We start from the raw sequence: 24,503 nt of genomic DNA on the forward strand, positions 1-24,503 counted from the left end.
CATTAATTAATTAATATCTATAGGCTATTTATTTCTTCCTCTTTATGCTAACTAGTTATATTTGTAGTCTCTTTGTCATCTTTTTTATCATATTTTTCTTCGATATAGTCAAGAGGGGGAACTTTGGGGTCCATGGAGACATTTCTGGGGCTCATTTGGGGCAGTTTTGGGTCTGGGGAGGGAATTCAGAGAGAACTTGAGGGTCTAGAGGACACTTGGGGGAGCCGGGTGGGCACTTGGAGGGGCACTCAGGGATTCTGAGGGACAGTTCGGGGTCCGGGGAAGCACTTGTGGGTCCAGGGGGGCCCTTGGAGGTCAGGGAGGGGAATTCGGGGCCCTTCGGGGTCCAGGCGGGCCCTTGGGGGGCTCGAACGGGGCTCTCCGGGCCGCGGGGGCTGATGGGAGTTGTAGGCGCGGGTATCATACGGTTTAACAGTGCCGCAGAGCATCACGGGAGTTCTTGGCGCAGCTGCAATGGCTCTCGGAGGGGCGCGGGGCATGATGGGAGATGAAGTCCCGGCTGGAATGGCGCTGGACGTGCGCCGCGGAGCATGATGGGAGCTGTAGTCCCGGAAGTGGTTGGAACGCGGCGTTTGGGGGTCCGGGAAGGCTCTTGGGGGACACTTTTGCGTCCGAGCCGCGACTTGAGGTCCTCGGGGAAACGTAAACGGTTCGGGAGCCCTTGGGGGGAGTTCGGAGAGTTCTAACCGGGCTCTTAAGGGCACGGGAACGGCAGGAGTTTTAGGCGCGGGACTGTGTTCTGAGGGGCTCTGGGGCCGCGGGGAATAAGAGGAGATGAATTCCCAGAAGTGGCTGTACCGGGCATCTGTGGGGTTGGGAGCACTCAGGGGGTACGGGGACGCTTTTGGTTCGTCCCGAATGGGCGCTGAGGGGGCACTGAGGGATCCTTCAGGGTCTGGGGGACACTTATGGGACAGATGGGGGCGGATTCCGGGGGGGGTGGGGCTGTGGAGCGCGGGGCATGACGGGCGTTGCAGTCCCAGCTCCAATGGGGATCGATCGGGCCGCGGGGCATGATGGGAGTTGTAGGCAAAAAGAAAAATGGCGGCCCCACCAGGCACCGCCCCCGAGACACCCATCCCGGTGCTGATTGGCTGCGGGCAGTGACAGGCGGGAGACTCAAAAATGGATACGGGAAGAGCCCATTCAACCTCTCCAGTCCCTCCCAGTACAGACCAGTTCATCCCCAGTACAACCCCGTTCATCCCAATTAGAACCCAGTACAACCCCAGTGTCCCTCCAATCCCTCCCAGTACAGCCCAGTCCCTCCCAATACACCTGAGTCCATTCCCAGTCCCTCCCAGTTCCTCCCCAATGTCATCCACAGGATGCCCCAGTGTCTCCAAGTCTTCCCCACAATGTCCCCAGTGTTCCCAGTTTGCACCAGTAGTGCCCAGTATCACTCCCAGTATGTCCCAGTGTCTCCCACAGCGTTCCCAGTGTTCCCCAGTATGTCCCTGTCCTCCCCAGTGTTTCCAAGGACAGTTTAATTTCTCACGGTGGCCGTGGCAGCCAAACCCAGCAGTGGGGTCAGTGCAGTGCCCATGGCCACAGCCCCTTGCAGTGGCCCAGTGCAGCTTGGGCTGATGATCCACCCTCACAGCTGGCCCAGGGCAGCTCTGCAGTGGCTTTGGTGGCCCCTTGGGCTGGCACACACCTGAGCAGTGTGTCTGTTTGCAGTGGGGAAACTCAGGAGTTTCAGATGGCTTCAAAAAATATGAAAAGGGAAAACCCCTCTTAGGCTGGGTGCAGCCAGCTCTCCAAGCACAGCAGTTCCCAGGGGAGTGAGGACAGACAGGATGGGGCTGGGCACTGTGGAGCAAGGTTGTCCACACTGGGTCAGAGCTCCAGGCACAGCTTCTGTGAGCAGGCCAGAGCTGCTGAGGAGAGACCCTGGGTCACTATCAATCACAGAATGCTGAAACTACCTCTGGTCTAAAAAGAAATAAAATAAAAATACATCATTTAAAATAGGAATGTCTGTTTCTGACAAGTTCTTTGAAATCTTTCTCCATCACTGGACTAGGAAAACTCTAATGACCCTCTCAGGGCTTTGGTGTTGTTTACATCAGACTCAGTCCCTGAGATCCTGTTTAAAAAACATCTCAAGAACTCAAAGATAAATTTAGACTCCAAAGTTCCTTGAAGTTTTAATGGGTCCCACTGAGGGACACGACTAAGAAAGAGTCCCCAGGTTCCAGTTAGAGCAGAACACTGCAGGCAGTGATGACAGCTGGGGACAAACAAGGCCAAGGTGTCTCTGGTGCTGAGCAAAGCTGGATGTGTTTGAGGAATGCCAAGGGCCAAGGCCTGAGCCCCAGGGCCTGGCCAGGCAGATGCTGTCCCTCCCTCCTTGCTCAGGGCTCTTGCCGGGATGGGCACTGGCATGTGGGGATGTGCAATGCCAAGGGCAGGAGCATGGGGCGGCCCCTGCCAGGCTGCTGAGCAGGCACAAGGAGGCCATGAGGCCCCAGGCCTGCAAGGGTCACTTGTCTCCTGCTCCTGCCTCAGGCCCAGGCCCAGCAGCCATGGCCAAAGTGCTGCCCAAGTTGGCTCTGGCAGGGCTGTCTTGCAGCTGCTGCCCATGCCTGTGCCCTGTGCAGCCCAGGCTGTCCTACGGTGTCCCTGCCCTGCGCCTCTGTCCCTGCAGGCTCTGGGAACAGGTCCCCCTGTACCTTTTGGACACATACCTTGGCAGATTGGAATGTTGTCCACATGGATGGCTACAGAAGAGCAAAACATAAATTCTCATCCCTTTTTTCTGAAAATATAGGATCATAAGTCCCTATACTATGCTTTGGTGATTTTCATTATAATGAAACTGACCTTTCTGAATAGAAGGGTGTCCTTCTCTGTGTGTAATATCTAATTCAAAGGTTAAAATATTTAGAATTATTTTAGGCATTGGAAATCATGACCATAGCACTCCAGGAAGGGGCCAAGTTAGAATCCATGCGTTTTGCAATACAACTATTGTTCTGGAAGCTTAAAACATAACTGAAGAGGACAACTAGGAAGTGACTTTGTCCTGCAGCCTTACGGTGCTTTTTTTTTAACAAATTTGTGTGTAAAATTAATACTAACCTGATGCCACTTGTATTTTTAGAGGACAAAAAGGGGTTATTAAGAGTAACTAAGGCCTATCCGTCAGACATTCTATAAATCTTTAGATTACTGAGCCCCAAAGGATAAGTTATCATGGTATACCTTGATAAAGGGTACCTTTATCAACACCATATGGACCACCCCATAGCTGGCCTTTGGACACTCAACTTTTCAGCTACCTCATACAGACATGTTCATACACACAGACACGAGTGCAAAAAGGTTTCTCATCTGACTCCACCAGATCCCACTGTCTCTGCAGAGCAGTCAGAAAATACTCATTGAGTCTAATGAGGAAACAGGGCACTATGGAACAGTGCAGGCTTGGCCTTGCAAGCACACTGATCAGCATTTGTCTGTCAGCATGACTGACCCCACTTATTGTATTCTTCCTCTATTTTCCTATGTCTATTTCTCTCCAAACCACCTTGATCCCTCCCTTTTCCTTCTTTGGTTCTTCCCCTAACATTCCATATTAAGTCTAGTGAAATTCAAAAATGCTGCTTCCTTGCACCCCAATATTAACCCTGTAACACTAGGCACTAATACCAGCCATTCTGCAAAGCCATCTGGAGAGCCACTCTGCTGACTGATGGTGATAAGTTTTCTTCCCAGACCATGAGGCTGAGGTGCTCCTGGAACATCTGGGAATGTTTTTATTTATTTATTTATAAATGTATTTTTAAATTTAATGTATTTTATTTATTTATTTAGCATCTTTTACCATGGTCCACATGTTCCATATGGTATACCATGTCCCCTGCTACAGAAGACTCCAGTATCACTGCTCTTACTGTCAAAATGAAGATAATACAGAATAAGCTTCTGTCCTTCAGTGGAACCAAACTACTGACAGAGGTCTGATGTGAATATCTCCTGGTCACCTTATGTTACAGTGATTGACATGGGTGTTGGCCAACTAAATATCCCCAAGGCTGCAGCCATCTTTTGGCAATGTGGAAGAGGTCTCGGACCACAGAAGCCATGTTGTAAAACTCATCCCCTGGCTGCCCCACCTGGCTGGGCCCTTCCTTTGCTGACAGCTCTGCCTCCTGCCTGCCTCTGCCTGCCCACACAAAGCCTTGGACTGACCCAGACTCCTTCTGGGGATGTGTAACACTACAGCCCTGCCCTGGGAGGGAAATTCCTGTCTCCTTGTGTCTAGTCTGGGCCTCACCAGCTGCCCTTGGCATCGATTTTTTGGTTCTCTCTGGCTGTTCTCTACTACATTAAACGCATCCACCATCTCTGAAACCACCCTTCAGTCCCTCCCAGGGCTCTCCTCTGCTGTCCTCAGTCTCCACCCCACTGAGCACAGAGCTCCTCTGTCCCTGTAGAGTGCTGATGTGCTTGAGGCCATGGCTGCCTGGACAGGAAGGACGGTTCTTTTCTGTAGGGACGAATACACAGAGCCCCAGGGTTTTGAAGGCAGATCAGAGGCAGTCACCAGAGGCCAAGGCAAGCCAGACCTGTCTGTCCTTGCAGCTTTTGTCTGAAAGCAACCCTTGGATTATTGTGGAGTTTCGGAAGTGGACTTCCATTTCAGCCATGAGTGCTTGGACCAGAATGACAGTTCTTCTCCACAGGAAGGAAAGGGCAGAGCCCCGGTGTTGCAAAGGCTGATTAGAGGCAGCCCCAAGGAGGCCAAGGCCAGCCAGACCTGTTGGTCTTGGCAGTGTTTGTCTGGGAGCTGTCCTTGGATATAAGGAATTTTGGAGGCAGATTCCCAATTTTGGTTATGGACACCTGCATTGAAAGATGTTCTTTTCCATGAAAAGAAAATCAGACCCACCCTCCCCCCCCTCAGTGTTTTGAAGACAGATGAGAGGTGGCCCCCAACATGCCAAGGCCATCCAGAGCTTTCTGTTCTGGCAGGTATCATATGGGATAATCTGTGGATTTAATCAAATATGGAGGTAGAATCCCAGTTTCAGCCATGAACCCCCGGAGGAAAAAAGAGAGTTCTTACCCACAGGAAGAAAAGCACACAACTCCAGGGCTAGATGAGAAGCAACCCTCAACATGCCAAGGTCAGTTGGACCAGCCAGGCCAAGCCAACCAGAACTGTTCGATGTTTTTGGATCCCTGGAGCCCTGCAGCATCACAATGTTCTCTTGGTGTCATGAGGCTCCGTAGTATCACAAGAGATCTTTGTTTCCATAAGGCCCAGCAATACCACAATGGTCTCCTTGGCTCTGCAGTGGCACAATGGCCCCTTGCTTCCATGAGGTCTTGCAGTGTCAAAATGGTTCCCTTGGTTCCATGGAAATGCACAATGGCACAATGGAGCCTTGGTTCTATTGGGCTCCCCAGGATCACAATGGAGCCTTGGTTCCACAAAGCCTGGCTGTGTCACACTGGCCCCTTGCTTTCATGAGGACCTATAGTGTCACACTGGCCCCTTGGTACCATGGGGACTCAGGGTGCCAGAATGTTCTCATTGCTTTCACAAGTCCCTGCAGTGTCACAAAGAGCTCCTTGGTTCCACAAGGCCCTGCAGAGCCCCTTGATTCAACAAGGCTCAAAGTGCCATAATGGTCTCCAGGATTCCATGAGACCCCGCAGTGTCACAAGGGCTCCTTGGTTCCATGAGGCCCTCAAGTACGGAAGGCCTCATGATTCCATTGGGCCCCTCACTGTCACATCAGTTCACAGTTCCATGCAGCCCTGTAGTGTCACAATGGTCTCCTTGGTTCCACAGAGTTAAAATGTCCCTGTGGTCTCATGGAGTCCCACTACGATCCCCTTAATTCCATGAGGCCCTGCCGTGCTACAATGAGCCCTTGGTTAAACGAGGCCTTGCAGTGTCACAATGGCCCCTTGGTTCCAGTGGGTCCAGAAGTGTCCTAATGGTCTCCATGGTTCCATGAGGCCCCAGAATGTCACAATGGACTTTTGGTTCCGTAGAGTTCCATATGCAAACAACAGTCTCCTTGTCTCCAGAGTGTCATAATGAATCCTTTTTTCCATAAGGTGCCTGGCCTTCCACAGCCTCTCAGAGACCGTTTACCCCTCAGGGTCCCCAACAGCCCCTCACTGCCCCTCACAGCCCCTCTCAGCCTCTCATGGCCCCTCTCAGCCCTTCACAGCCCCTCATGGCCACTCACAGCCCCAGGCCTGGGGCTCCTCCAAAAGGAGTAGGGGTCAGGCCCTGCTTGTTCTCCTTTTATTTCGGTCCCTTCACAGCCACGAGTGCAGAAAGGCTGAAATGGAGCCTTTCCCCAGCGTTTCCCTCGGGGTTAACTGCGGGCTGAAGCTCTGTGCTGGCGCTGGCTCCAGCGCCACCATCCCTGCAGCCGCCAGGCCTTTGCTGTCCCCCCGTGTCCGTTCCCTGTCCCCGAGTCCCGCCCGGCTCTGGCAGCAGCAGCAGCCACAGCGCAGGGGGCGCCGGCCCGGCCCAGCCGGGGCTCCCGGCCAGGAGCAGCAGCAGCGCCGGCCCCTTCCCACCTGCTCCTGCCTCGGCTCCCAAGGGCTTTTTCCAGCTCAATTCTGGACTAGAGCAGCAATCACCCACACACAGCCCTGACTCCTCAGGGCCCGCCTGTGCTGCCCTGAGCCAGCCCTCAGAGAAAGAAAGGATCGGGTTCCAGCGCTGTTTTCAGCACTGTTTTACTCACCCTGAGGTGACAGCAGGTGGCTGCTGCTGCCTTTGCCTTGGGAATTGGAGAACCTGGCTGCTCTTGCCTCTCTTCTGCTTGCCACTTGAAATTTATCTGTAAAACTGCAATTGCCTTTTTTGATCAGCGCTACCCAGAGTGCTTTTGTGACAGTGAATTTAGGAATCCTTAAAATCAGAGGGGTTTGAGAAAGCTGCAAAAGGCAGACTTTAGAGACAGCAGAACTGTGATTAGAGCTAAGTGGTAGCCATACGATTTGTCAGCAGAAAAGTTATAATAGAAGTAGAAAGTAAGGACAAATAGAACAATGTTTTTTGTATTAATGCTTGGTAGACTAACTCCCTAAGCTACAGAGAAGTATATCTAGTGAGATATTAGGAAGTTGTAAGCTTGAGCTCTGTGCATTGTGTTTTAAGGCTTGCAAGCATGTATTGTACTCAAAATAAGCAAGCATTGTTTTAACCAAAGGTACCTGTGCTTATAGTGGTTGGATGGAACTACCATCAATATGCTTTTGCTTTGTGGGATTGGTCAAAAAACTTAAAGTAAGTTGTAACATTGAGTTCTTTGTCTGCTGCTGAGGACACGAGCTGCAGGCATCTTCCCATTGTCATAACCATGTAATGAGACTGATGCTGGAAAATAAACAGCTCGAGACACATTCCTCAGCAGTCCTGTCCTGTTGGTGATTTGTACATAGCCCCTGACAGGGAATTGGTGAACTCAGGCTTTTGGTCACAGGCATCATGATTAGCAGATCTTGAAATGCTCTCAAGTCCCTGAGCACAAAGTCAAAGAGAATTAAAGCAGCCACACAGGCCACATTTGCAGTGCTCAAACACAGCCCTGATGCTGCTGCTGCTGAAATAGAATCAACCGACAGAGGCCATCACAGAAATTGCCTCAGGAATGTCAAATCAAATGAAAGAATCCACCAGGAGAAAGAGAAACCAGAACTTCTTGACTCCCTCCATTGTTTCTTTTGAGCAGCAGCAGCAAATGGAGATGCCCAGAGGTATTTCCAGCTGCTGCTGGTCCCAGCTGGAGCCCAGCCTGCTGCCCAGGCCCAGCGGGAAGCTGAGCCCAGCCCGGGGAGCTCCCGCAGTGTCGGGAGCTCAGCGCACGCGGGGCCAGGCCCAGAGCCCCGGGCACGGCCGCCCATTGCGGGGCAGCGGCGCAGACGGAATGTCCTGCGGCCCAAACCTCCTGCTCCTGCCACACAGCGCCAGCGCTCTCCCCCTCCTCCTCCTCTCCCAGCACGGCACAAATTCCAGCTCCGAGGAGGCTGCCCCAGAGAGGGCTCAGGCTCCTGCTTCAGCCTCAGTGTCCCTGCAGAGGAACAGGGCATCTTTCAGACACTTCCATAAGCTCAGGTCTCTCATTTCATGGGGAATCTGGGATGAAAATGGCCTTGTTAGGAAGGACAAAAGCGGAGGGAATGGATTGGAAAGTATTTAGGAAAAATGATCCTTTGTACAGCCAAAGCTCACTAAGTCATTCCCTGCATTTTTCTTTTTCACATTCTTTCATCATGTCCTGAGAGGTCCAGCTTGTTCTGGTGCCTTTCATGAACGGATTGTGCTCTTGATTTATATCAATGCATGAGATGTAGAAGCATCTCAACTGAACACTGAAACAAACTCTCTCTGTTAGCCCATTTTCATCTTCTACATCACTTTCAAGATGTCCCAGGGGATGTTGGAATGATTATCACACAGCTCTCCCTTTCTGGCTGCAGGCTCTGGAGATTCTTTTTCTGCATTCAGTCAGGCTTACATTCCCTAACAATTCCTGATAGCCCATTATGTTTTCTTAGGGTAGAACAGTAATAATGAAAACCTCACCAATGGCACAAGTGCCCAGCCCACAAGGAAAAGAAAGAACAAGCTGTAAAGTTCTTCAAACATTTGCCCTGCTTTGATGCAAGAGTCGTGCTGCACGCACGGTGTGGAAAGCCAAGAGAAGCCGCAGCTGGTGGCACATCTTGTGACAGAAGCTGCACCTGGTTCTCCAGGAAAGGTTCTTGGAAAGAGCAAACAGGACTGTGGACAAGATTCTGGAAGAACTGAAAGAACTTTTAAGAAATGAAATGAAAACAGAAAGAAACAAACCAAGATGTTTTACTGTATTTATTTTTATGCTCCCAATTTCCATGTTGCACTGTTTCTCCATCCCATTCATTCCAAATGCATCTCACCTTGAAGATCCATGACTTGGCATGTTTAAGACACTGTCAAATGCCATGAGCTGCATCCAGTTTGCCTTCCCATTTGTTTTTTTTTTTTTTGAAAGCAATGCTGGAGAGGTGAGTTCAGTGCTTGGGTCAGGTACAAATTCTGCATTCAGGGAACACTCTCTGATAGTGTTTGACCCTCAGCAGGGACAATGCACAGCAGTGACTGAGGGGATTCCTGTGCCACTGTGCAGGAGTCCAGACTCTGGGTCTTGGCTGAACAGGGCAAAGTTCCCGTGTTTGGACAGGCTCAGGGGCTGCCCCAGGGGAGCGTGGGGCTCGGTGCGGGGGCGAGCGGGCAGCGGACAAACGGATACGGGGACAAACGGCCCCAGAGCTTCAGTTGCAGTGGCAGCAGCGGCAGCAGCAGCAGCGAAAGCAGCGAAAGAAGCGACTTTGTTGACTCCCTCTCGCTGCTCCTCTCCCTCTCCCGCAGTCCCGTACCCTGTCCCGCTCTCCCTTTCCCAGTGACCCTCCTCTCCCAGTCTCTCTCTCCCCATGCCCCCGGCCCACCCCCAGCCCCGGGCGGGGCTGCCCCGTGCCCGGCCCCGGGCATCCCGCCGCGGTCTCGCCTCCGGCCGGCTCTGGCCGTGCTGGCGCTGGCGCTCCTGGGCGGGCATCAGGGGCTGGGGCGGCATCACCTCCCTTTGCCTCCACCTGGCCCGAGCCCGGCCCCGGCCCCGGCTCCTCCCGGGCCCCACAGAGGGCACAGGCGGCCACTGCAGCTTGCCCAGCCTGAGCTCTGCTGCTCGGCAGCGTGGCCGCCGGCCCCGAGCCGCCGCTGTCCCGTTCCCGGGAGCGAACGCCTGGGCATGGCTGGCCCGGGGCGCTTGAGGGGTGCTCGGGGGCCCTTGCTGGCCCCGGGCCGAGCGCTGACAGCTGCGTCCCGCCGACAGGGAAGGCGCAGCAGGGCCTGAAAGAGCAGGACAGGCTGGGCTCGCTGCTGGGGCGCGGCGGCTTCGGCAGCATCTTCGCGGCCACGCGGCTCTAGGACAGCGCCCCGGTGAGCGGCGGGGCCGGCGGCGGCCGCAGGAGGAGGGGGCGGACGAGGAGGAGGAGGAGGCCAGAGGATGGGTCTGGGCAGGGCGGGCGGTGAGCTGAGCCCGCTGCTGCCCTTGGCTTGCAGGTGGCCATCAAAAGGGTGCCACGGAAGCGCGTCCGGCACTGGGGCGAGCTGGTGAGTGAGCGGGGCCAGCGGCAGCAGCTGGGCCATGCCGGGCGGGGATGAGCCGAGCCCCGGCAGGGTGGAAGCCGCCAAGACGCCCCAAGGGAGAGCGGGCGTGGGGCCAGCGCAGGGCGCAGAGCATCCCGGGCTGGCTGAGGGCTCCCCGAGCCCCGGCACGGCATCGGCCCCACTGAGGGCATCGTGCTCCTCCCGCAGCCCGACGGCACCAGCGCACCCCTGGAGATCGTGCTGCTGGCCAAGGTGTCCACTGGCTTCCCTGGTGTGGTCCAGCTGCTGGAGTACCTTGAGCTCGCCAACGACATCTTGATGGTGCTGGAGCACCCGGAGCGGTGTCAGGACCTGCAGCGTTTCATTGGGGCACGGGGGTTCCTGCCCGAGGAGGTGGCGCCGGAGCTGTTCTGCCAGGTGCTGGAGGCCGTGCGGCACTGCACCAGCTGCGGGGTCCTGCACAGGGACATCAAACCAGAGAACATCCTGCTTGACCTGCACACTGGGCAGGCCAAATTGATCGACTTTGGCTGTGGCACCTGCCTGCAAGACACAGCCTACACTCACTTTGCAGGTGAGCCCATGCAGGGGTGTGCTCCTGGTCCCGGTGTCTCAAGGCCCAACATTTCACAGCCCAAGCTGGGTGTGGCAGCAGGGATTCTCTCTTTTGCTGCCCTTCATGGTACTGAGATTTCAGCGGAGTTGCTTTTGAGCAGGGCTGAGTGGGGAGCCAGCTTCCAGCCCTGCTGGCAGCTTTTGCCCACCACTCTGCCCACGACTGGGGCTGGGGCAGCCAGCCCAACAAAAACACCCATGGGTGGGGGTAGCAGAGAGGGGGAACAGGAGCCTGAGCCCCAGCCGGTTTGGTGTGCAGGTGAGAAAGGCCTTGGACTGCTCCACTCACCTGGTCTGTTTTGGGTTGATAATGTTTTTTGGGGCAATTCAGGTGGGGATAATGATGGCATGGTTTTTCGCAGCACTGAGTGGGTTCTTCCTTATTATGGTCAGGCCTTGCCAGGGCTTTCGCTGCCCTCTTCCAACCCCAGTGGCTTCTTTCCTAACCCCAAGTCTGTACACAAGTCCCAGGTGCTGGTGAGAGGGCAGTGGTCACCCCATGTGCCACTGGGGCAGCCCCCGCATGCCCAGGGATGCTGGGGCCAGGCTCTGGGAGCAGCAGCATCCCCCTGCTGAACTCCATCTGTATTCCATACGAACACGGTCATACAGCCCCCCGGAATGGAGCCACTTTGGCTGGTACTATGGCAAGCCAGCTACCATCTGGTCCCTGGGCATCCTGCTGCACCAGATGGTCTGCGGGGAGCACCCTTTCAGGAGGGGCCAGAACATCAGCTGGGACCATCAGCTCTCGCTGCCACAAGGGCTCTCTCAAGGTGGATTCTCATCTCTGGCCACGGGGGGAATCCCAGTGCTGGGAGACAGCAGCGGGCTCGTGGGCATCCCGCTCTGGCAGCTGCTGAGGAGGTGGCACATGTCCTGCTCTCCTGCTCTCCTCCAAAACAGGGAATTGATGGGAAATTAGGCCCAGTTCTGACCACATACAGCAGGGCCTGGCCTGAAGCTGAAGCTCTTCTGTCTCATGTGGCACACCAGCCCAGTGCCCTGTGCGGGGAGCCCCAGCCCCAGAGCACAGCACACAACAGTGCAGCCCGGGCTGCAGCAGCTGCCCTGCAGCCCTGGCTTGGCTGTTTGTGGCAAGGGAATGCTCCCTGTTTCCAGCTGTCCCTGCAGGATGGCCCCAGGGCAGAGCCCAGCCGGGCTCCCACTGCAGCCCCTGGAGCCTGGGGCAGACAGTGCTCCCAGAGCTGAGGTTCCTGGGGAGCACCCGGAGCTGTGCCTTGCACTCTGTTGCCGTGTGTCACAGTGCAGGCTGGCTCGTGCTGGATGAATGTACCAGCCCTGGTTTGACTGCCAGGGGCCTCACCCAGTCACATCTCTCCCAAGGCTGCAGCATTTCACTGGCCAGAATCTGACAAGGCATAGAGATCAGAGCAATGAAAATATCCAGACAAGGTTTCTCAAAGGCCCTTTAGAAGGAAGGGCTTGACAATAAACGCTCTCTGTTTGCCACATGAACATCGGGGTGAGTGCTCTCTCTGTCTCCAACCCACTCCCCCTCCAGCCAACGTGACAGCCACCCACTCCCTCACACATCCCCTTCGTCCCTTCCCACTGCCGTGTCCTGTCAGGGCTTCCCAGCCCCTCATCCCTTCATGGCCCCGTCCCCTCAGGGGCTGCCCCAGCCCGGCCAAGCTGCCCGGCAGCAGCGCCGCAGCCCCACAGCAGCTCCAGAGGAGACCCATCCAGAGGCAGCCGGGAGCCCTCAGCAATCCAGCCAGCAGCACACGGGCAGGAGGACACAGAGGGCGCTTCCTGCCTGGCACAGGGCTTGTGGCCATCTCCAGGCACCGCTCTCACAGGGATCCCCACAGCTCCGGGCCCTGCCCAGCCGCTCTGTCACCAGCACAAAGGCTTCCACAGAACCATCAAAGGCCAAGGGGCTTCTGGCCATTTTCCCTGCAACACTGCACGCCTGGGCAGCTGGCCGAGCCCAGGCACCCTTGTCCCCCTCTTCCCCTAAGCCCTGCATAGCCTGGGTAGCAAAAGAAAGCTCCTGGGAGTCTGTGTATTCTAACAAACACTATATTCATATACTAAAGAAAAACCAAAAAGAAGAAAAGAACAATCTGAAAGCAATGGAAAATTCCCGCTGCCTCAGGTGGTCCCAGCAGACAGAGCCTCTGGCATCAGCTCTCTGCAGAGCTGCAGCAGCGCAGCCAGCCGAGCGCCAAGAGACGAGGCCGAGTCCTCCATGCCCGGCGGAGCTGATCTTGCAGCCTCTGGAAGACGAAATATGGCTCACTCTGCAGTGCCTGGAGGACATCCAATGTTGCAAGTGCCATGTCTGACACGGCACTGCTGGTGTCCTCTGTCAGGTGTTGAAGGGCTGAAAGAGAGAGGGACAGAGCCATGGTCAGATGCCGCATCTGCGGGGAGCCGAGGAGAGCGCCCTGGCAGAGCCATGGCAGCCGGCTCTAGCCATGGCCAGGAGGGAGCAGGGACCAAGGGGACCAGCCCGAAGCTGCTGGCCACGAATGCCCCGGGTGGCCCTGAAATCTCTGTGTGTGCTCTGCCCACGCCGGCCCTGGTGCACACAGGGAGCAGAGCCCTCGGCAGCCGGGGCAGGGCTTGCAGCTCCCCCGGCAGCCCCCGCTGGCCTCACTCACCGTTGCAGATGAGCTGGAGCTCTTCCTTCTTCCGCCTCAGGTGCTGCGCGGCCATCCCTGTGAACACAGAGCCTGTGAGGGCGCCAGCGGCACAGCTCCCTGCCAGCGGCGCTGCCGGCGCTGTGGCCACACGGGCTGCTGGCCCGGCAGGGCTCAGCCTGGCCCTTGGCGCACGCTGCCGCCCCAGGGCACGGCTGCCTGAGGGCGGCAGCAGCAATGCCCAGGCCAGCCGGGGCTCCACGGCGCCGGGCCCGGCTGACGCTGCCGGGGCAGCAGGCGGGGCTGGGGCCGAGCTGCGGCGGGCCGGGCCGGGGAGGGAGCCCGGGCTCGTGGCTCACCCATGAACCTGATGGCCGCCGCTCTCAAGGACTCCTGTGGGCTCTGCAGGTAGGGCAGGGCCCGGTGCAGGTGCTCGGCCGCTCTGCTGCTGTCCTCTGCCAGCTGGAGAGAGCGGCAGGAGGGAAGGCTTGGCGCGGGCTCAGCCCCTGGGCCGGGCGCTGCCTGCACCGCCCTCAGGGGGCTTCTCTGGGCTGAGCCTGGGCCTTCCAGGCCCTCCTTACCAGGCACTCGCTGAACTTCCACAGATTCTGGCTCTTCACCAGTCTTTCAAGATCCTTCCTCTTCAGGAACTTGGCCACACAAAGCAGCGTTTTCCCAGAAGCCTGGAGAGCAGCAGAGACGCGGAGTTGGCCCCACAGCCCAGGGCGCAGGACACGCGTCCCTGTGCCAAGGCCTGCAGGAGGCTGCAGCCCGGCAGGCGCCAGGCCAGGAGGCAGCCGAGCCCCCTGCCAGGGGGACAGCAGCAGCCCACGAGTCCTCACCTGTGCCACAAGCCGATTGCCGTCATGGCAGTGGAAGAAGAGGGGCAGCAGGCTCTGGCGCAGGGGTGTCTTCAGGGCCTTTTTTTCCCTTTCCTGTGGAAGAGTCACCAACGTTCGGAAGAGCAGGATGGAGATCAGCTGAACCTGCCAATTGTTCTGTATGGAAGCAAGAAGACAAGACCTCAGCATTGCGGCTGCACGGGGCTCAGCTTGGCGCAGGCCTGCAAATGCACAGGACACAGTGTGCGGGCAGCAGCCAGTGGCTGTGCCTGGGGGCAGTGAGCCTTACGTGGTCAAAGAGTGGCAGGAGCGCCTCAAGCAGCTGCAGTGTGATGGGGCCGGGCATCAGCGTGTCGTTGTCCAAGATGATAAAGCTGAGTAGCATGACTGTCATGAAAACTATCTCTCCATCCGCATCCCACAGGAACTGCACAAGACTTTCAGTCAGGCTCCACATTTTTTTGGTCTGTGCGGAACACAAGTTTGTGAAATGCCATCCTGCTGCCGCAGGGCCCAGAGGCCAAAGGCCTGTCCCCAAGCACTGGGGCAGCTGAACTGGGAGGCGGGAGAGCTGGGAACAGCTGCCCCGAGCGCCCAAAGCCCTGCCAAGCCCAAGCGACTGCATTCCCCAGCTCAGCCTCAGCCGCTGCCCCTTTCTCACCATGAAGGGCTCCTCAATGAGCTTGAGAAGGGCCCTGAGCGCCAGGCGACGCCTCTCTCTGCACTCGCTCTGCAGCTGCCTCGACAAGATTGGCAGGACTCTGTTAGCACCACGTTGATTCAAGTCCAGGAACTGGAGGACCTGAAAGGCACAGGCCAGTGACCGGGAAGCCGGCCAGCAGCAGCCCGGAGCCGCACAGGCCTGGGCCCGGGCAGCAGCACAGGGCACGGGCACCGTCCCAGGCAGCTGTGGCTCCCAGAGGGCAGAGAGCTGGGAGGCAGCTGAGCCAGGCAGCGCTGGCCATCAGGCTCACCTCCACAAGGAAGGCCAGGCCGGGCAGCTCCCAGCGTGGCTCCTGTGTGCTGAGCAGCCGCAGCAGGTAGCGAGCGATGCGGGAGCACAAGGGGATGGAGACACAGCACATCTCCCTGGCAGGAGAAAAAGGAGCCAAGCCTGTGGGCCAGGGGGACAAAGCTCTGCCAGGACTGACACCCAGAGCTCTGCTATTTCTCCAGCATCCTGCAAGGGGCCCTGGGTTATTTGGGAGGCAGCTGCTGCTGGGCACCCTCCTCTGCCAGCCTTTTCCAGTCTGCTTGGCCATCCCTCAATGACAAGGCCCTCTGACCCACAACCACAGGGACTGTGTGGAGCTCCCTGGGCCCGGAGCACAAATGTGAGAGGCTGTGGGGAGAAGGGGCTCTCACCTGGCCAGCAGAGCCACGGCATAGTGGTGGGTGTCAGCACACAGCAGCGTGTCCCAGCCACAGTTGCCTTCCATTGCCACCACCACATCCTGGTGCTGCATGCGGCAGAGCAGGGACTTCAGGGTCTGCACTGCAAACCTGTGTGCACAGCAAAGGCCAGGTCACGCTGGGAGCACTGGCTCCGGGCCAGGGACATGGCAGGGACAGGAGGAGTGGGATGGAGCACCTGTTGGGGCTGGTGGCAAGGCCGTATTCCTCCTGGCATCCCTTCCAGAAGGCATGGACCTCCGCTGGCATATCCAGAGTGCTGAAGAACACTTGGGAGAGCAGATGCACAAAGAGGCGGGGGAAATAGGCCGTCACCATATGTGGGACACAGGGCACCTGGAGGATCTTCCACATCACCACGGTTGCCTGCAAAGGACAAAGCCCCCCGAGAGAGCGCTCAGTGCCCAGGTGTCCGTGTGGCAGGGCCCGAGCTTGGCAGGGAGAGGCCCGGAGAGACCTTGGCAAGGGGAGCACGGGGCCTGCTGGGCCTGGAGCTGCCCCTGGGCCAGGTTTCAGCCCAGCGCCTGCGGCAGGGAGATGCAGTGGGGGAAGGAGGATGGAGAGCTGCTGGAGAGGCGGCCTTGGGGCCAGCAAAGACCAGTTAGAGAAACTCACAGCCAGGACAAAGACACCCGTTTTGTCCCCGTCGGAGGTGCACGTGCTGTGCTTGGGCCAGCTGCCCAGCACATGCAGGAGGATCAGCAGCGCCGGCTCTGCAGTCCTGGGCGAGCACATGATGCTCTTCCACATGGTGAAAGCAGCTCTGTGGGGTTAGAGCTCTCTCTCAGGGGGGTCTCAGACACAGAACGGGGGCCTGGGCAGCAGCGGGGACCTGAGCTGGCTGCCAGCTCTGCCTCTGCCCACTGCCACTGGCCAGCAGCAGCCAGGCAGCCCAGGCCTGTGGGGACAGGCCCCTGAGGGGCAGCGAGGGAGCATGGCAGCAGGCTCGAGGCCTGACGTGCCAGGGCTGGCAAAGGGAGCAGCCAGAGGGCCCTGGAACTCTCTGTTGCTCGGACACCTGGGCCAGGCTGTACAGGCTGATGGGCTGGGGAGCCCTGAGCCCTCTGGGCAGGTGGGCCCCATACCTGTCACAGGACGGGGCCACACGCAGGAGCGTCACGACTACGTCAGCGGGCTGTGCTTCCGTCAGATCCAGCAGGCTCCTGTTCAGCCTGTGCTCGGCAAACTGATTGGCCAGGAGCCACTGGTGGATGTACCTGACCAGGGCAGGCACCTGGAGAAGGCACGGGGACACTTGGAAAGTGGCCAGAGGGAGGAATGTGCCCAGCTTCTCCAGACAAATGCTTCCCTTGCCACCACGCTGCCATGGCCTCCAAGAGTTCCAGTGACCAGCAGGCATGGCTTGGGAGAGCAAGCAATTCCTGGCAGGATCAAAGCCTGGCCACAGGCTGCTTACTTGCTTTGGGTTGGAAAAGCCCTCCTCTACCAGCATATCCAGCAGAGCAGCACTGGTCTTGGTTTTGAAGATGTGCGAATAAGCTCTGAGCCCAGTGGCCATGGTGCGGGTCTCTTCTGCCCGGATTTTCTTGATGAATTTGCAAACCAGCTGTAGGAGAAGGGCAAGAAGCCAGGGATGTTGCAGGGAATGCTGCAAGCGCGGTGCCAGCAGGCCCAGCCCAGGTGGGGATGGCTGCAGGTACCTGCGCTGTTCTGCGGAAGAGGCCGCGGGCGGGCTCCTGCTCTTGTGTGCGCTCCAGGGCTGCACCTGGCAAAGAGCGAGCGCAGCCAGAGCTGAGGGGCTGCGGGAGAGGCCGGAGAACACGGCCCAGCCCTGTGCTCCCCAGGCAGGGAGAGCCCCGGGATGCCCCAGTGGATGGAGCACGGCCCCTGCGGGGTGTCTGCCCAGCCCCTCTTCCGTCCTGTCCATGGGCATGGCCCAGGGGATGGGATGGGATGGGATGGGATGGGATGGGATGGGATGGGATGGGATGGGATGGGATGGGATGGGATGCAAAGGTGCCAAGCTGGCTGCAGGCACCAAGCCTGTGGCCCAGCTCTGCCACTCACCCTCCTGTGGCAGCTCAAATGGCACCACCTCTTTGGTTTCCTGTGCTGGGGCAGCTGCAGGGCCTTCTTCCTCCTGTTCCCCCCAGGCCACCTTGGGCGCTCTCAGGGGTCTCTGCTCCATGTTAGTGACTGGATTTGTGGCTACTTGCAGGAGAGATGCCTTGGAAAAGCTCCGAGTCAGCAAGTCCTGCAGTTGTGCCTGGAAGGCACCTTCAAGACAGAAGCCTGGGGAAGGCTACAGGACAGCAAGTCCTGCACTCTGGTCTCCAGGGCTCCTGCCACAAGGACAGGAGACTCCTGTCAAGGATTGTGGTGGGGCCTCGAGGGCACTGGTGGCAGGGATGGGAGATGCCTCTGGGGCACCAAGTGCCACGCTCTGCCCTCGAGAGCACCTGCAGAAGAGAAGCCTCGGCAAGGCCACGGGTCACCAAGTCCTGTGGCCTGGCCTCGAGCTCAGCTGCAGGAATAACGCCTGGGAAAGGCTGCGGGTCAGACAGGAACGAGTGTGCTGTGTGGGGGCTCCTGACGGCACCGCTCTGTCCCGTTCTGCCCCGTGGCCTGTTCCCAGCAGCCGGGCAAGCTTCTATTTCCCACGTGTCACAGAGGTGCCTTGGTCACCGGGTTCCATTCCATGGCACGGTGACCGTGCTGCAGCGTGCCAGCCAGGGCCCTTGCACACACTGCCTTCTGCCCTGGGGCCGCCCCCAGCCCAGCCAAAGTAGCCCAGCTTGGAAGGAATCTCTTGCCCCAGGTGTCTAAGACAGCCCGCACAGGATCTTTAGCAAGGGCTCAGAGCATCAGCAAACGCTGCCCGGCTCTCCAGGCTCAGGGCAGCAGAAGGAGCCCCAGGTCTGCCGATGCAGCCGCGCTGGGAGGGGCACAGGACCTTCCACAGAAGCTGGCACGGCCTCCTTGGGACACGTCCCAGCTGGTGGCCATCCTAAACCCACGGCTGTGACATGGACTGGGAACGTGTGAACCAGGGCACGAATGCTGCTCTGACCCCTGGGGCCCGGGCAGCGCTGACATCAGCAGCTGTGGCAGAGTCCCTGCCCAAGCAGAGCTGCCACCCCCCGAGCCCTGGCAGTGCTGGTGCCCATCTCCTGCCCCAGAGACCTGTGCCCCCGGGGGGCTTCTGTGCCACAGGGAGCCAAAGCCCACGTGCATTGGGGGCTGTGCTCCTTCCTGCAGGGGCTGTTGGCAGCAGCACCTGGAGCAACTGCTGGCAACACTTGGTCTCTTACTCCATGCTGAAATTATTTTCTCATTGAAGTCATTTCCTTCAGCACAAAAACACCTTAGTGGCGAAGACACAGAAGAACCTGGCATTTAAGACTCCTCAGTTCAGGAAATCTTTACTTCCCATTGCTCAACTCAAGTAGTTCCAAAAAGTTGCAAACTTCCCAAATGCATTGGGATGGCCTGAGAAGGTGAAGAGTTGGAATTTTGCTTCCCATCTCAAAGCAGCAACTCATTTGCCTTAACATCATCCACTGAGAGTCACTTGACAGAACATAACACTACACAGAGGCAAACAAAAGGCCATTCTTTGGTTTGCAAACAGTTTCCTATGAAGGGATGATAATATCCTAGTTCTCTTAAGGAATAAAAGCTCTCAAGAAATTCAAGTCCACTCAGTGTTACAAAAGTAGCCCAAGCAAATGAGTAGATGGCAAAGGGGCTAATCCTCCCCCTGGTACAGATATCTAAGTGGCCAGTAAAGTACAGCTCTCCCCTCTTGTTCCCTGCAGGAGAATCAGGACCATGAACAGGAAGAGTCACAGATATTCTTTCTGCCCTCTGGAATCAAAGCTGTTCCAAAGCACAGATGCTGCCTTCAAACTGACTCAAATTCCAGTCTAGACTTCTCACCCTCCAGACAACGCCTTCCCCAACACCCAGCAACACCAACCCCCCAAACTCCCACACAGAAGCCCTCAACACCCCACCAGGACCCCCAGCTGTCCCTGTCCCTCCGCAGAGCTTTCCCAGCCTCCAGCAGACGCCCTGGCTCCCTGCACGTGCCGTGGGCTGGCACTCAGGAGGATCTGCTCCAAGGCCTTCCCCAGTGGCAGCTCAGGCTGCCAGGCCTGTGGTTCCTGGATCACCCTTCCTACCGAGCCTTCCTGGGCACGGCTGTTCCATGGGCACCTCTGCGCTCAGCTCGGGCTGCTCCACTCAGCCAGGGCTGCTGGGAAAGGATCCAGAGCAGCCTGGCCAGCTCTTTCTCCAGCTCCCTCTTTACTCTCCGGGGAGGCAGAACATCCCACAGCAAAGCAACTGGTGCCACAAGGAGCAGGGGGCCTCAGGCACCTTTGGCAATGGAACAAGGCCTTGGTTTGACATAAGGAAACACAAGCAATTCACATTAGTAAACAAGTGCTTAGCACAGACAGACATAATTCCTTAGCACCAGCTAGCATAAGAAAAACCTGGCTGGCCTAACTTGACAAGAGAGTGACTTGACAAAAGCTTTAGACATAGTTGCCAGAAGAACTAAAGGCAAGTAGGGAATCAGCCCAGTGCAGGGAAGAGGAAGGCTGTGCTGCTTTAGGGCATTGAGAGCGCTCCTGGCCAGCACCCAGACATCATCTTCAAATCTTGGAATCTGACACAATGTATTTCTAATCCCCTGCCTTTTGAATCACCTCAGCAGTGTAAAAATGGATGGTATTTTTGATACAATTCCTACATCAACCCACTGAAATTTATCTATATGGTGGAGAAAGATTTTAGTGGGGTGCAGACACCTGTCCTCCTGCCAAGTCAAGAAAAGGGCTTTTGGTAGACAATGTATTTGTCTGACAATTTCTTTGAATGAGGGAGAGCCCTCAGGACTGCTATATCCTGGGGGAACACCCTTGGCCTTGACCTGTAGGCACCTGCATAAGCTTAAAATCAGCTGCCTCAGCTACCAGGACCTCTTGGCCAGCATCCTGACGTGGGTGCAGGGCTGCTGTGAGGCACTGCTGGGACCCAGTGGGACAGGACCGGCTGTCTCATGTCCACGTAGCACCCCTGTCTTGGTTCGGAAAGACTGGAGTCTGCTAAGGAAGGCAGGAGCCTCCCCTGAAATGGAGAATGTAAACCCTCCCCACCCCTCTGAACTGCTATAAATTTTAAATTAAGGAGATCTAAGCAGAAAAATATGGGAGCAGGAAATAACAGTTCTTTAATTGGGAAGAAAAAATAAAAGGATAAAATAAACAATGCAGTGCACTAAAACAACACTGACAGAGTCAGAACTCAACCTGACACCCTGTGGGTCAGGATGTATGTAGCAGTCCAATTGGAATTGTGGCTGCAGCCCTCCTGGAGTGTCAGGCGTGGTTCTGTTGGAGCAGGGGGTCCTGTAGAAAAGAGTGAATTCTTCCTCTGTAGATCCAATGGAAGAGGCAGCTGTTCCTCTGGGAAATCCAGTGGAGAAGCTGTGCTGGTGTTTCCGAATCTCCGGATTATATCCGGGTAGGAATGCTTGGCTCCTCCCTCTGGGCGGAGCATCTCACAATGGGATGTTATAGTTCTTATCAGTCATGCAGTGACATTCAATAGCCCAGTATCAACAGATGTCCCCTCTCAAGGGAGGAGTGACTGTGGTCACTCAGAGAGAGGAATAAGGAAAACTGCCCACTTGACAAAGGTAATCTGCCCTACAGATGGTAATGGAATACATCTCGCCTTGCAATCTGGAACAGACACTTCAGGACCCACTGGAACCAAGGGGCCATTGTGACACTGCAGGGCCTCGTTTAACCAAGGGCTCATTGTAGCACGGCAGGGCCTCATGGAATCAAGGGGATCATAGTGGGGCTCCATGAGACCACGGGGACATTCTGACTCTGTGGAACCAAGGAGACCATTGTGACACTACAGGGCTTGGTGGAACTAAGAACTGATGTGACAGTGAGGAGCCCAGTGGGATCAAGAGCCAACTCCGTACTTCAGGGCTTCATGAAGCCAAGGTGCCCTTGTGACACTGCAGGGCCTCATGGAATCCTGGAGACCATTATGGCACTTTGAGCCTTGTTGAGTCAAGGGGCTCTGCAGGGCCGTGTGGAACCAAGGAGCTCTTTGTGACACTACAGGGACTTGAGAAAGCAATGAGAACATTCTGGCACCCTGAGTCCCCATGGCACCAAGGGGCCAGTGTGACACTATAGGTCCTCATGAAAGCAAGGGGCCAGTGTGACACAGCCAGGCTTTGTGGAACCAAGGCTCCATCGTGATCCTGGGGAGCCCAATAGAACCAAGGGGCCATTGTGCCATTGTGCATTTCCATGGAACCAAGGAAACCACTTTGACACTGCAAGACCTCATGGAAGCAAGGCGCCATTGTGCCGCTGCAGAGCCAAGGAGACCATTGTGGTATTGCTGGGCCTTATGGAAACAAAGATCTCTTGTGATACTAAGGAGCCTCATGACACCAAGAGAACATTGTGATGCTGCAGGGCTCCAGGGATCCAAGAACATGGAACAGTTCTGGTTGGCTTGGCCTGACTGGTCCAGCTGACCTGGGCATGTTGAGGGTTGCTTCTCATCTAGCCCTGCAGTTGTGTGCTTTTCTTCCTGTGGGTAAGAACTCTCTTTTTTCCTCCAGGGGTTCATGGCTGAAACTGGGATTCTACCTCCATATTTGATTAAATCTACAGATTATCCCATATGATACCTGCCAGAACAGAAAGCTCTGGATGGCCTTGGCATGTTGGGGGCCACCTCTCATCTGTCTTCAAAACAATGGGGGGGAGGGTGGGTGTGCTTTTCTTTTCATGGAAAAGAACATCTTTCAATGCAGGTGTCAATAACCAAAACTGGGAATCCGCCTCCAAAATTCCGTATATCCAAGGACAGCTCCCAGACAAACGCTGCCAAGACAAACAGGTCTGGCTGGCCTTGGCCTCCTTGGGGCTGCCTCTAATCAGCCTTTGAAACACTGGGGCTCTGCCCTTTCCTTCCTGTGGAGAAGAACTGTCATTCTGGTCCAAGCACTCATGGCTGAAATGGAATTCCACTTCCGAAACTCACCAAATATCCAAGGGTTGCTTTCAGACAAAAGCAGCAAGGACAGACAGGTCTGGCTTGCCTTGGCCTCGGATGACTGCCTCTGATCTGCCTTCAAAACCCTGTGGCTCTGTGGTTTCCTCCCTACAGAAAAGAACCATCCTTCTTGTCCAGGCAGCCATGGCCTCAAGCACATGAGCACTGTACAGGGACAGAGGAGATCTGTGCTCAGTGGGGTGGAGACTGAGGACAGCAGAGGAGAGGCCTGGGAAGTCTGAAGGGTGCTTTCAGAGATGGAGGATCCTTTTGACATAATAGTAATCAGGGAGAAAAAAAAGAAAAAAATTAATGTAAATTGCCGCTGGGGAGATCCGGACTGGACACAAGGAGAAAGGAATTTCCCTTCCAGGGCAGAGCTGTAATGCCCCACATTCCCCAGAAGGAGTCTGGGTCAGTCCAAGGCTTTGTGTGGGCAGGCAGAGGCAGGCAGGAGGCAGAGCTGTCAGCAAAGGAAGGGCCCAGCCAGGTGGGGCAGCCGGGGGATGCCCACAGCCTGCAGGGACAGAGGCGCAGGGCAGGGACACCTGTAGGACAGCCTGGGCTGCACAGGGCACAGGCATGGGCAGCAGCTGCAAGACAGCCCTGCCAGAGCCAACTTGGGCAGCACTTTGGCCATGGCTGCTGGGCCTGGGCCTGAGGCAGGAGCAGGAGACAAGTGACCCTTGCAGGCCTGGGGCCTCATGGCCTCCTTGTCCCTGCTCAGCAGCCTGGCAGGGGCCGCCCCATGCTCCTGCCCTTGGCATTGCACATCCCCACATGCCAGTGCCCATCCCGGCAAGAGCCCTGAGCAAGGAGAGAGGGACAGCATCTGCCTGGCCAGGCCCTGGGGCTCAGGCCTTGGCCCTTGGCATTCCTCAAACACATCCAGCTTTGCTCAGCACCAGAGACACCTTGGCCTTGTTTGTGCCCAGCTGTCATCACTGACTCCAGTGTTCTGCTCTACCTGGAACCTGGGGACTCTTTCTCAGTCGTGTTCCTCAGTGGGACCCATTAAAACTTCAAGGAACTTTGGAGTCTAAATTTATCTTTGAGTTCTTGAGATGTTTCTTAAACAGTATCTCAGGGACTGAGTCTGATGTAAACAACACCTAAGCCCTGAGAGGGTCATTAAAGTTTTCCTAGTCCAGTGATGGAGAAAGATTTCAAAGAACTTGTCAGAAATAGACATTCCTATTTTAAATGATGTATTTTTATTTTATTTCTCTTTAGACCAGAGGTAGTTTCAGCATTCTGTGATTGATATTGACCCAGGGTCTCTCCTCAGCAGCTCTGGCCTGCTCACAGAAGCTGTGCCTGGAGCTCTGACCCAGTGTGGACAACCTTGCTCCACATTGCCCAGCCCCATCCTGTCTGTCCTCACTCCCCTGGGACCTGCTGTGCTTGGAGAGCTGGCTGCACCCAGCCTAAGAGGGGTTTTCACTTTTTGTATTTTTTGAAGCAATCTGAAACTCTTGAGTTTCCCCACTGAAAACAGACACACTGCTCAGGTGTGTGCCAGCCCCAGGTGCCACCAAAGCCACTGCAGAGCTGCCCTGGGCCAGCTGTGAGGGTGGATCATCAGCCCAAGCTGCACTGGGCCACTGCAAGGGGCTGTGGCCATGGGCACTGCACTGACCCCACTGCTGGGTTTGGCTGCCACGGCCACGGTGAGAAATTAAACTGTCCTTGGAAACACTGGGGAGGACTGGGACATACTGGGGAATACTGGGAACGCTGTGGGAGACACTGGGACATACTGGGAGTGACACTGGGGAGGACTGGGACAACCTGGGGACATGAGGAATGCTA

The 24,503-nt window shown here is 56.5% G+C and overlaps 1 pseudogene; it reads left to right on the plus strand.

Annotated features, from left to right (window-relative positions):
• The first annotated feature begins 9,474 nt into the window (after positions 1 to 9,474).
• Positions 9,475 to 24,503, plus strand: part of LOC129131840 (serine/threonine-protein kinase pim-1-like) — a 155,752-nt pseudogene continuing 140,723 nt past the window's right edge.

Source organism: Agelaius phoeniceus, chromosome 33 (assembly GCF_051311805.1).
Source record: "Agelaius phoeniceus isolate bAgePho1 chromosome 33, bAgePho1.hap1, whole genome shotgun sequence".
Classification (NCBI taxonomy): domain Eukaryota; kingdom Metazoa; phylum Chordata; class Aves; order Passeriformes; family Icteridae; genus Agelaius; species Agelaius phoeniceus.